This window comes from Castanea sativa, chromosome 5 (genome assembly GCF_040712315.1).
Source record: "Castanea sativa cultivar Marrone di Chiusa Pesio chromosome 5, ASM4071231v1".
Lineage (NCBI taxonomy): Eukaryota > Viridiplantae > Streptophyta > Magnoliopsida > Fagales > Fagaceae > Castanea > Castanea sativa.
The window spans coordinates 72,269,915-72,282,123 of NC_134017.1; the positions used below are offsets into that span (position 1 = coordinate 72,269,915).

Genomic DNA, 12,209 nt, shown 5'->3' on the forward strand with positions numbered 1-12,209 from the left:
ACTTTCAAAATCCCAAGTACATGATCAAGGTGAAGGATTCGAGGCTAGCGTTGATTGACGTGGCTATTCTTGGATTTTTGATGCAACCTCCTCCATCTGGAACCCAAGACACACAATTGACAGCCCCACTTGCAGCCAAGTTACTCATTTCCCAAGAGCAACCCATCCCTTCCAACGACAAGCAAAAGGGATGCATACCTGAACCTACCAAAAAGGATTTAGATAAAGATTTCAAAGTCTTTTATTAGGAAGATCCCGAAGAGCTCCCACTCCCCAACTCACTATCGTCTGGCCACTGCTCTCTTCAGTACTAGTCAAGAAGCATCTAATATTCCAGAATCTATGGTTCTCAAAGAGAAGACTCTAGACTTGTTGGCATTACTCACCGCCTACAGTGGGGGTAATACTCCCACAGTTCCTATGGTACCTCGGCCACCAACCCCTGCTCCCACACATGCTTCTTCTAGTGATGCTCCGAAGAAGAAAAGAAAGAGGGGCAAAGCATCTGAGGGTGCCGATGAGGGGGAAATAACCCGCCCAATGCAATAATCACCTGCTAAGGAATCCAGAGTCACAAGGGCTCAACAGAAAAAGAGTACGTCTTCTGGGTCCACCAAAGGTGCCGAGGGAGAGCAGCACTCTAAGGCCTTTACATAGAACCCAGCTTTTGCATTAAGCTCAAGGGATCCCATTATGGATGAGGCCTCCCTTAAGGACCCCCAGAATGGCAGATCAGGCAAATTGTCTGAGTGCTTGTAGAAGGCCCTCCTGCTTCCCAAAAACATGCATGAACTCTAATCATTACGGAAGCGTGAGGTGTTTCTGTCACTCAAGAAGAACCTTTCCAAGGTATGCACTTAATTCTTTATCTTTATGCTCTAAAATTTTTAGCCATATACTCACATGCTTGTTTTCTTAGGCTGTACAAGCATCCTTTGTTGCTGAAGAATGGGTGGACCACGCTCTGTCCAAAACCTGAGAAGTAGAAAGTAAATTGGAGCAATCTGAGAAGGCCCTAGCCGACTCCAATAAAAGGCTCAAAGAGACCCTTTTTCACCTATCTGAAGTGGAAAAAGGGTGCAAGAATGCTTAATCGACCTTGGCAGGGTTCCAGAAACAAGCCGAGGAGGTGCGGCTTTCTCTGAAGAAAGTTAAAACACAATTGGCCTTGGCAATAGAAAAGACCAAGCAGCAGTAGAAGCAGCTTAAAGAGAAAGATGCTGAAATGGCCAAGGCTGAGCAGGCTGCCTATGGTGTTGGCATGACAAAGACCGCTCAAAGCTTGGCCGCTTAGCTTTAGGATGTCACTCGGGCATTCTGTGTGGAAGTTTGGGGCGAGGCTATCAACACCATGGGAGTGCGTGCGAACTCTGAGTTGAAGGGGCTGACAAAGTTTACTACCCTCAACCACTCTATATCACCCCTAGCCCTACCTCATTCCTCCTTATCTAAGCTCCACCACCTCGGTGACCAAGCCTATTGTGAGTCCCTCTTCTACCATTACCTCTAAAAAGGAAAGAAAGCAACAACCTCAATCTCCTGCTGTGGAACTGGGACCAAAAGAGGTGGTTGAGGTGGAACAACTAAAGAGGAAGAAGAAAGAGAAGGCAAAAGATGTAACTGAATAAGCTCCTCCACTTTAGTACATAGGATAGTTTTGCAAAATGATGTACCTTAGACGATATCTTTCTTGTTGTTCCTTTTTTATTTTTTTTAGCAATCCCAATTTTTGAATGGCTATATACATGAGTTTATTGGCTTTCCTACTTTGCATTAGTTGTAAGTTCTCTATCTCTAATATCAAACCTCATGTTTCATGAACGAAAACAAACAACCAATTATAATACTACACTTCACCTTAAACTTATTTTCACCCAACTTTCAACTCGTACTTGCATTTTGTTTCTCTACCCATAATCTACCCGAGGCCCCAAGCCTTGTGGAATCATACACAACCTAAAGATCATTTGACACTCAAATAGTTTCCAATAAAAATTAACTTAACCAAATCTTGTGACTCAAGGAGATGCACTAGACCAAAGCTTTATTCAATACTTAACTGATTAAGGGTTAACTTACCCAAGGCCTATGATCCAAGGAGTTAAACAAGACCGATTTTCTATTTAACACTTAGACAATTTCACATGAGGGTTAATTTACCAAAGGCCTGTGACCTGAGTAATTGGACATGGCTACATTTCTATTTAACATTTAGACAATTTCACATAAGGGTTAATTTACCCAAGGCCTGTGACCTGAGGAGTCGAACAAGACCGAGATTCTGTTTAACACTTAGACAATTTCACATAAGGGTTAATTTACCCACAGCCTGTGACCCGAGGAGTCGAACAAGACCGAGGTTCTGATAAAAACTTATCAACTAGCTAGGAGTCATTACGATTTAACTTGCAACTGCAACAAGAAGTAAATGAACAAGAAATGAATAAAACACTTCATATTATTAATAATAATACCGACATAGATTATTTATATTCCATGGGCGCGGAATCACATTTTCATCCAAATCTTCTAAGTAATAATCCCCAATTCCTGCTACCAAGGTTATCCTATACAGACCTTCCCAATTCGGGCCTAGCTTTCCCCATAAGGGATTCTTCATCGTTCCCACAACTTTTCTTAAAACCAGATCTCCTGGTGCCAGTGGCCTTGCCTTAACTCTCTTAGCATACCCCTGCCTGAGCTTTTTCTAGTAATGTGCCATTCTAACCATGGTCACTTCTCTTTTTTCATCAATTAATTCTAAGCTTGTGGAAAGTAAACAATCATTCTCCTCCCTACTAAACTTATCAGTTCTTAAGGTCAGGGAACCTACCTCGAGGGGTATAACCACTTCTGACTCATAAGTCATTGAAAAAGGAGTCTCCTCTGTTGACCTTCAGGGCGTGGTATGATACGTCCATAACACATGCGGCAACTCATCCATCCACTTCCCCTTCACGTCGTCCAACCTTTTTTTTAAACCCAAGACTATGGTCTTGTTAGTTGCTTCTGCCTGACCAATCCCCTGAGGATAGGTTGGTGTAGAATATCTATTTGTGATACTGAGCTCCCCACAATACCTTCTAAAGCCTTTGCTGTCAAATTGGAGTCCATTATCCGAGATCAACGTGTAAGGGACTCCAAATCTAGTAACAATGTTCCTCCAAATGAATCATTTCGCATCTACACCCCTGATGTTGGAGAGAGGCTCAACTTCCACCCAATTTGTAAAATAATCAGTTCCAACCAAGAGCCATTGTCAATTTCCTACCGCCCTCAGGAAGGGCCAACTATATCCAAGCCCCACTAGGCAAAGGGCCATGGGCTAGTGAGCGGATTCAGAACCCCTCCTAGCTGATGGATATAAGAGGCATATCTTTGACACTAATCACACTTCTGAACATATTCTTACACAGCTTTCTACATGCTCAGCCATCAATATCCCTAGGTGAGAGCCCTATGGAATAAAGACCTTCATCTAGTGTGACTACCACATATACCCTCATGCAACTCCTCCAACAGCGTTTCCACGGCATTAGGATGAACGCACAGTAAATAAGGTCCCGAGTGGAAGCATTTATAAAACTTTTGTTCCGCGAAAAGCCAATATCGTGGGGCCTTCCTACGTATTTTTTCAGCTTCAACTTTTTCCCCGGGCAATAACCCTCCTTTAAAAATGAAATTATAGGATCCATCCAACTCGGGCTTGCTTGTATGCTATTTACTTGGACAAAAAACGAGTCATCACAGCTGGGAGATATCAGATCTTCTATTGTTATAATTCGAGGTAGGCCTAATCTCGAAGAAGTAGCCAACATAGCTAGTGAATTTGCATGGGAGTTCTGCCCTCTTGGGATTTGCCTCAAGGTAAAATGTTTAAAGCTAGATTGGGCACACTTAACTTTACAGAGATACCCCTGCATTCTTTGGTCCCTAGTTCCAAATTCTCCATTGACTTGCCCGACCACTAGGCAAGAATCCAAGTATATGTGTAGGACGTCCCCTCCAAGTCTGCCAACCATCTCCATCCCCACCAATAAAGCTTCATATTCAGCTTTGTTGTTCATAGCTGGAAAACCCAACCGCAAAGATTTCTCTACTATGAGCTTCTCGAGTGTCACCAGAACAATTTCCACTCTAGAGCCTCTTTGGTTTGCTGCTCCATCCATGTACACCTCCCAAGTTGAAGAGGAGGGGGCAGACACCACCAAAGTACTTAGCCCCAAACTTTTATCCTCCTCAACATCCTCAGTAAATTCTACGATGAAGTCTGCTAAAACATGCCCCTTTATGGTGGTACAGGGCATATATTTAACATCAAAAGCCTTGAGCATGGTTCCCCATTTTGCAATCCTTCCTATGTTGTCCAATTTCCGCAGCAATGCTTGCAAAGGAAGCTATGTGAGCACTACTACAATGTGGGCTCGGAAATAATGAGGGAGCGTCTTTGTGGTGTGTATGATGGCCAGCACTACCTTCTCCAAGGGCAAGTAATGGGTCTCAGGTTCCTGCAAGGATTTGCCTACATAGTACAACGGTTTCTGGATTCCATTCTCCATTTTAACTAAGACTAAACTTATTGTATGATCTATAACTGCAATGTATGCATACATCACTTCCTCCCTCTCGGGTCTAGATAGGATAGGTGGACGAGATACATAACACTTTAACTCCTCAAAGGCCGCTACACATTCTTCGGTCCACTCAAAATTCTTCCACTTGTGGAGGAGCTGGAAGAATGGTCTACACCGATCTGCTAACCGCAATATGAACCTATTCAAACCAGTTGTCATCCCAGTTAACCTCTGTACTTCTTTGGGATTTCAAGGAGGATGCAGATCTTTATAGCCTTTATCTGGTCAAGGTTCACTTCTATTCCTCAGTGCGTAATCATGTAACCTAGGAATTTTCCCGAACTAACACCAAAAGAACACTTAGATGTATTCAGTTGCAATCTATGTCTCTTGAGCACTGAGAATACTTCTTTTAAATCCTCCAAATGTTCCAAAGTTTGTTTACTTTTTACCACTATATCATCAATATACACCTCCACATTTCTCACAATTTATGGTTCAAACATCTGTGCCATCATTCTTTGACATGTAGACCCAGCATTCTTTAAACCAAAGGGCATTACCCGATAATGATAGTTGCCTGTGGGGGCTCAAAAAGCAGTCTTTTCTTCATCGGACAATGCTAGAGGTATCTGGTGGTATCCTTGAAAAGCATCCAAGAAGCTCATCCGAAGATGTCCAACCATCGCATCCACCAATTGGTCAATCCTTGGAACAGGGAAAGGATCTTTTGGATAGGCCTTATTTAGGTCAATAAAATCTACACACACACACACCATTTCCCATTCTTTTTAACTACCACGGTATTATCTAACCATTCATGATAAAAGACTTCCTTGATTGCCCCTGCCTGTTTAAGTTTGTTTACCTCTTCCTTTACTACTTCAGCATGCTCTTTCAAAGAGCGCCGAGGTGGTTATTTCCTCGATACTACCCCAAGATTCACATTCAACTAATGGCAAATAAACCTGGGATCCACTCCCGGCGAATCAAAAGTATTCCTTGCAAACACGACCATATTGTCCTTTAAAAATGCCACCAGCTTTGTTTTCTCCTAAAGAGCTAACTGAGCCCCGACCTAAAAGTATTTGTCTTCATCCTGACCAATCATAACTTTCTGTAATTCTTCAGACAGTAATTCCTTCGTCTCGGATCCCAATTCCTCCTCGGATTCAGTTAATTGCTATGGAACTTGCACTTCCCCTACTTGCGCTTCACCTACTGAGTACTGCCTAACTGCAGCTATCAAACATTGTTTATTCATTTCCTGACTTCCAACAATCTCCTTAACTCATCCTTGTATGGGATACTTAACCTTCAAATGTAGGATAGACGACACTATTCAAATTGCATGAAGCTAAAGCCTCGCCAAAATTGCCGTGTAAGGGGAGTACGCTTCCACCATAATAAAGTTAACCTACATCTCCTCGTCTCTGGCTTGCACTGGTAGCTTAATCCTTCCCCAGGGGATTACCATTCTGTCGTCAAATCCTATTAAAGGCGAATCATATCTCTCTAGATCCTTAGGTTTAAGATTCAACCCTTTATATAAATCTGGATACATAATCTCGACTCTACTCCCCTAATCCACCAAGACCCTCTTCACATCATACCCCCTGATCCGAAGAGTTACTACAAGAGTGTCCTCATGGGGCTGGAACGTCCCCACTTTATCTTCCTTTAAGAAGCCCAAGACTGGCGATAACTCCAACTTAGCCCTTTTTGACACCTGGGCTAGATTTCTCTGCTCTAAACTCGAAGCAACAACCAAAACTCTAGAATGCAGATTTGCATCACCTTCAGGTGCGGCAAAAATTACGTTGACCGTACCTAATGCTGGCTGAGGAGCACCATCCCTCTGAAACCCTGCTCTAGGCTGCCCTACCAAGCCTGCGGATTAATGTAAAAATTGTTCCAGCTTTCCTATCTTTGCCAATTGACTCAAGTAATCGCATAAAGTCCTGCAATCCTCAGTTGTATGCCCCCTTTCTTGATGATAATGAAAGTAGAGGCTTTGATTTCAATTAGAAAAATCTCTCCCCATTTTGTTGGGTCACTTAAAGTATGGTTCATTTTTTATCTTCTTGAGGATTTGATAGACTGGCTCCTTAAATACCGAGTTGACCATTGGTGCACTATTTCTCGATGATTGGTTAAAAAAATCCCTCCGATGTCAATTTTGATTATATCCTCTTATCCAAGGATCCCTCTTCTTCGAAAACACCTTGGCCTTATTCTTCCCTTGCGTTTGGTCTTCTTCAACCCGTTTATGTTCATCAATGTGGTCCATGAGTTGACGCATACTGCAAGCAAGTTTCATCGTCAATGATTTCCTTAAGTCATGCTCTATTGGAAGTCCTACCTTAAAGGTTCTTATGGCCACATCTTCAAAATCCTCATCTATCTCATTAAATGTTGCCCAATACTTATCCGAGTAAGTCTTAACAGTCTCCTACTCTCTCATTGCCGTGGATAATAGAGAATCCAAGGGCTTGGGAACTCTACTACATGCTACAAACCTAGCTCCAAATGCTCAAGTTAATTCTTTAAAGGATCTTATTAAACCATCTTCCAAGGCATCAAACCACCTCATAGCAACAGGGTCGAGGCTGGAAGGGAACACCTTACACACGAGGGCTTCATTCCTAGAGTGAACAGCCATCATTTGGTTAAAAGGACTCACATGCTCCATAGGATTAGTTTTACCATTATAAATGGTGAACGTAGGCTGCGCAAAGCGTTGGGACAACTTGGCTCTATCAATTCTCCTTATGAAAGGTGATTTTGAAATTTGGCAGACGACCTTATTCATCGCATCATTCCCCAGATTCTGAGGGACAGAATTTGCTCCTCGCTTCCTCTTGTCACGCTCCCCCTTACGCTCTTCATATTCATTCGACTGTGAGGACACAGAGAAAGATTCACTGGGAGGGGGTTCGAGATCACTGCTGATAAGATCTATCTTCTTTCTCCTCAGACCCCTTCTGTGATGAGGGTGTAAAATTTCTCCTACTACGTTCCCTCCTACGCAATTTTCTGCGTAAGTGGTCAATTTCCAGCCTCAAATTTCATGTTTCCAGTTCATGTGAAACATGACTCCCCGTCCTGGAGTAACTTCTCTCAGTGTGATCTATAAGTTGCGTTTCTACCCTTACACTAGGTGTGGGTTGATTCTTCCTGTCTCTTCATCATTCCAGGTTAACAAAATGATCTTCCCACTGGGAACCAACAGATTCTTCCCTATTGTGCTCCAAATTAGCCATGACTTAGGAGAACTACCAATAAATTCCCACAAATGGAGCCAATTGTAAGAACTAGGTTTAGCAGCCCAAGCCCACTTTAAAAATAGTAGTGCCTTGTACTTCAACCCAAGCCCAAATAATAGAATTGTTTTATGTAGAGATAGGAAGACAATTACAGTTTAGTCGCAACTAAGCCTAAGGCTAGTGAAGTAGTTTTCAGATATGGAGGAACAAATCAGGTAGTTGATGGTAAGAAAAGTTCTCCTCGGTAACTTTCGAGGAAGAGTTCTTATATAGGTCAAGTTATACACTGTTCACTTTTATATTTCTTACTCTCTCTCTCTCTCTCTCTCTCTCTCTCTCAACCTCCCCTTAACTGTAGGGCTTCTTTCCTCTTATATATATCATCTTTCTTAGCATCCTAGCCCTCCACTTGTACACCCTAAAGCTCTCCCCTAGATACTTGTCCCATCAAGGTTCTGCTGAAGGTGGTAGAAATGGTTGCTAGCTGTGAAGACACTATTCAAGAGTCATTTCTTTATTAATATAGCAAATAAGGTTGTTACAGAGCATTCAATACGGGGGTAGAAGGTAGACCCTTTCAAGAAGCTTCCTACCACCGTACCGATTCTCTCCTCAAATTCTATTTCTCCCATTCAAGTGCTCATAAGATGCTAAGTCCCTTTCTAGTCCTCTTCTCGAGTAGACCAACTACTCGGGTTAGGTGCACTTTTCAAATGAGTTGGTGCAAAACATCCCGCTCCTTATTCTTCTCAGTCCTCGGACGCCCTACATTAGTAAAACCCATTTTTTTGATGGGCATATTATTATTATTATTATTATGGGTAAGCACGATGAGTCATAGTTGTACACCCAATCCTATCAAAAATGCTAGTAAGCACGAGCCGAGAACATAAAATAATAATAATTATTATAATAATAATAATAATTATTATTATAATAATAATAATTATTATTATTATTATTATTATTCACTAGTCCTATTCAAAAAAAAAAAAAATAGTACTCAATAATGTTCTGTGGTCCTTAATTATTACTCTTTATTTTTTTACAAGCCACCATCCATGTCTTATGAAAAGGGAATGACATTATTGTCTCATTGGGATACTCCACTTTTTGTCTCATTAGCTACCACTAATACATGTAAGTAAAGGTGTGTATGGTCAGATTGGGAGATTTTTCAACCAAATCCACTATAATAGATTTTTTTTTAATCCAATCCAACCCATCATTGAATTCAACCTATCATTTGGGTTGGGTTGGACCCATGGGTTGGACTTTTTTTAATTACTATATTGGGCATTAGAACAATTCCACCACAAATAAGAGCAAATTTATAACCAAATAATCCTAAGTATAACATCAAACCAATGCAAACTATATTAAGAGAGCTTAAGATTTAGATTTTTATTTAGAGCTCAAAGTAGGACTGGGAGTGACAGTAAAGAGAGAGTAAGATGAGATAAGAAGGAGATAAAAATGAGATGAACTTAGTGTTGGGGTTTTATTTAGGAAGATGGGCAAAAAAGTAAATAACAAAATTGTATAATATTTTTTTTAAAATTAAATATATATTAAATATAAACAATTTGGAACGGGTTTAGCGGATTTATGAATCTTATGACTCGAACCCAACCCGACCCACTAAAAAAAATTCATAACCCAACCCTCCCATCAACTCCTAAAAACTAACATAACCCAGCAGGTTAGGTTGGATTTAGTAAGTTTTGATGGGTTGGCTACACACCCCTACGTGTAAAAATAAGATTTTCCTTTACAAATTAGAAAAGTAACAAAATGATATTACAAAGAGTGTATAAATTTTCCTATTTATAAACATTATAGAAAAACGTGTCACAATTTAAAAATAAAATAGAGGAAATTAAGACAGTTATTTATTAAGTGTTGATTTGATATTAATCACGTACAATAATTGTCTTAGTTTGTAAACATTTTGTACTAAAATTGATATTTTCTTTAGCATTTTTTTCCGAAAGCTGTATAATTCAACTAACATATTCTGATATTTTCAACGAAGACATATAAGTTCAAAAAAATCTCCAGCTTTGTTTGGAAAGTAATGTTAAGTTGAGCACATACCTTTTGTTGGTACCATTTTCTAAGTTTGTTAAGATAACACGTTGTTAATAATTAAAAAGAAACATCACATTAACATAGACCCAACTCTAACACAATTTCTATAATGCACTAATCAAATTGTACTTATTGTTTGGCTAAATGACATGTTTGCGATTTCTATAATCATTAACAAAGGCTAGGATTAATTGCAGGATGAGGATCAAAATGGACATGACAGATCCTATATTGAGTGCTACAGGAAAGAACATCAAGGTTCTTTAGTTGAAAATGCACAAAGGCATGTTAACAAAATGATTTCAAACGCATGGAAGTGTCTCAACAAGGATTGCCTTAAGCCAAATCCATTTCCAGCGTCTTTTATAAAGGCTTCCCTTAATGCAGCAAGGATGGTTCCTTTGATGTACAGTTATGACGACAAACTTTGCCTTCCAAGTCTAGAGGAGCACATGAAGTCATTGATCTTTGAAAATATTCCCTCTTAGAAATTGTAAATCAATTATAATTTTGGATTCCATGCAGCTTGTAGCCCTTTAATTATGTTATGACCAATGGATGATGTGAGGAGGCTTAAACTAGTTGGCAATATTGAGCTAGTTGTACAACCTCACTTGCTTAAAATTTAAGTGTTATTTAAATTTTCAAAATTTCCTGAATATTTTGTAATAAAAAAAAAAACATTCCTGAATAATAAATTAAATAATTACAATTCCTAAAATTCAGTAACAATTTGTAAATTATGCAATAGTTAGGTATCATACACAGTGACTCAATATGCTATGAGATATTGGTTTTATATAGTGGATGCACAAGATGCCAGCTTTTCAAATCCGAGATATGTCTTTTATCTCCTAGTGGTACAATTTCTATCTGTATTTTCCTTTAACATGGGAGGAAATAACATTTTAGTATCATCCCTGGAAATAGTTTTTTAATCCTTTTTTTTTTTCCCTAAAAGATTAAAAAAAAGAAACAGTGATGGGGATTGGGTTACAGGTTTGCAGGAGCCTTGGGTTGCACTTTCGGCTGAACTATGGGCGCTCAAGGATGGACTCCTCTTAGCCCAACAGTGGGGAATTTCATTTTATAGTGTTGAACTAAATGCAGAAATTATAATTGACATGATTATCAATTCTTACAGCAACCAAGTAATGGATATGGAACCCCTTTTATCTGATTGCAGGAAGCTCTGGAGGACATTCCCCAACTTAATTATGGAGCATGCCTTCCGTGAAGAAAACCAAAGTGCTGATGGTTTAGCAAATTTGGGAAAGTATCAAACTTTATATTTTGTGATATTTGATAACCAATCGCCTGTGGTGGTTCCCTTTGGCTTTTGATAAAGCCAAGTTGTTTTGTAATAGACTGATTGTTTACTAGGTTAACATATATTCTGTTTCTACCTAAAAAATAAAAGAGAAATTATATTTTACCACCCTAAATTATACACCAGATTACACTTTGCACCTTAAACTATCCAAATGCACATTTTGCACCCTAAACTATTCACTTATCACACTTTGCACCCCGATGTAACTTTTGCTGTTATGTTTAACGGAATCTTGTTGCATGTGCTTGTTCCACCCAAGTAAGAAGCATGTGATTGTCACATGCAGTAAGATTCCGTTAAACATAACAGCAAAAGTAACACCGGAGTGCAAAGTGTGATAAGTATAATAGTTTATGGTGCAAAGTGTGCATTTGGATAGTTTAGGGTATAAAGTGTAATCTGGTGCATAGTTTAGGGTGATAAAGTGTAATTTTCCCAAAAATAAAACAAAATAAAATCAAACAACCTTTCAAGTTTTTCATTACTGCTTGTGTTCCTGGGACATTGTCCTCTGGCTATCCGAATAATAGTCATGCAAGGCTGCAAGTAGAGCCATGGTGACTAAATCACTTTTTAAAATGAAAATTTTGAAAGATAGAAGAGCCAACAATATGCTCAGCAAACTAACAAATTTGTCACAATAGAATCATCCGCAACAGATATGGAGGATGAATGGAGTCATTATTGATTTATTGCCATCCTATTCTTCCACTCTATTAAATTTAGCATCCCTTTTTAATCTAGAAAACAAACTTGTCAATCATTGCTTGCTTAATACTTTCATACTTCCACAAATTATAAGAAAAGATGCAGCATGTAGTAATATTTCCACAGATAATTTCATTAAGCAAAATTTTAAAAAAGTTCAACATAAAAAAGGTCTTTTTACCAACAAACTCTAGCTCAAAACTGCCCTTCCACCATCCAAAATAATGAGATGGAAAG

The 12,209-nt window shown here is 39.4% G+C and overlaps 1 pseudogene; it reads left to right on the plus strand.

The window, feature by feature from the left end:
* LOC142635739 ((3S,6E)-nerolidol synthase 1-like) overlaps window positions 1-12,209 on the plus strand; it is a 58,387-nt pseudogene that overhangs the window by 44,399 nt on the left and 1,779 nt on the right.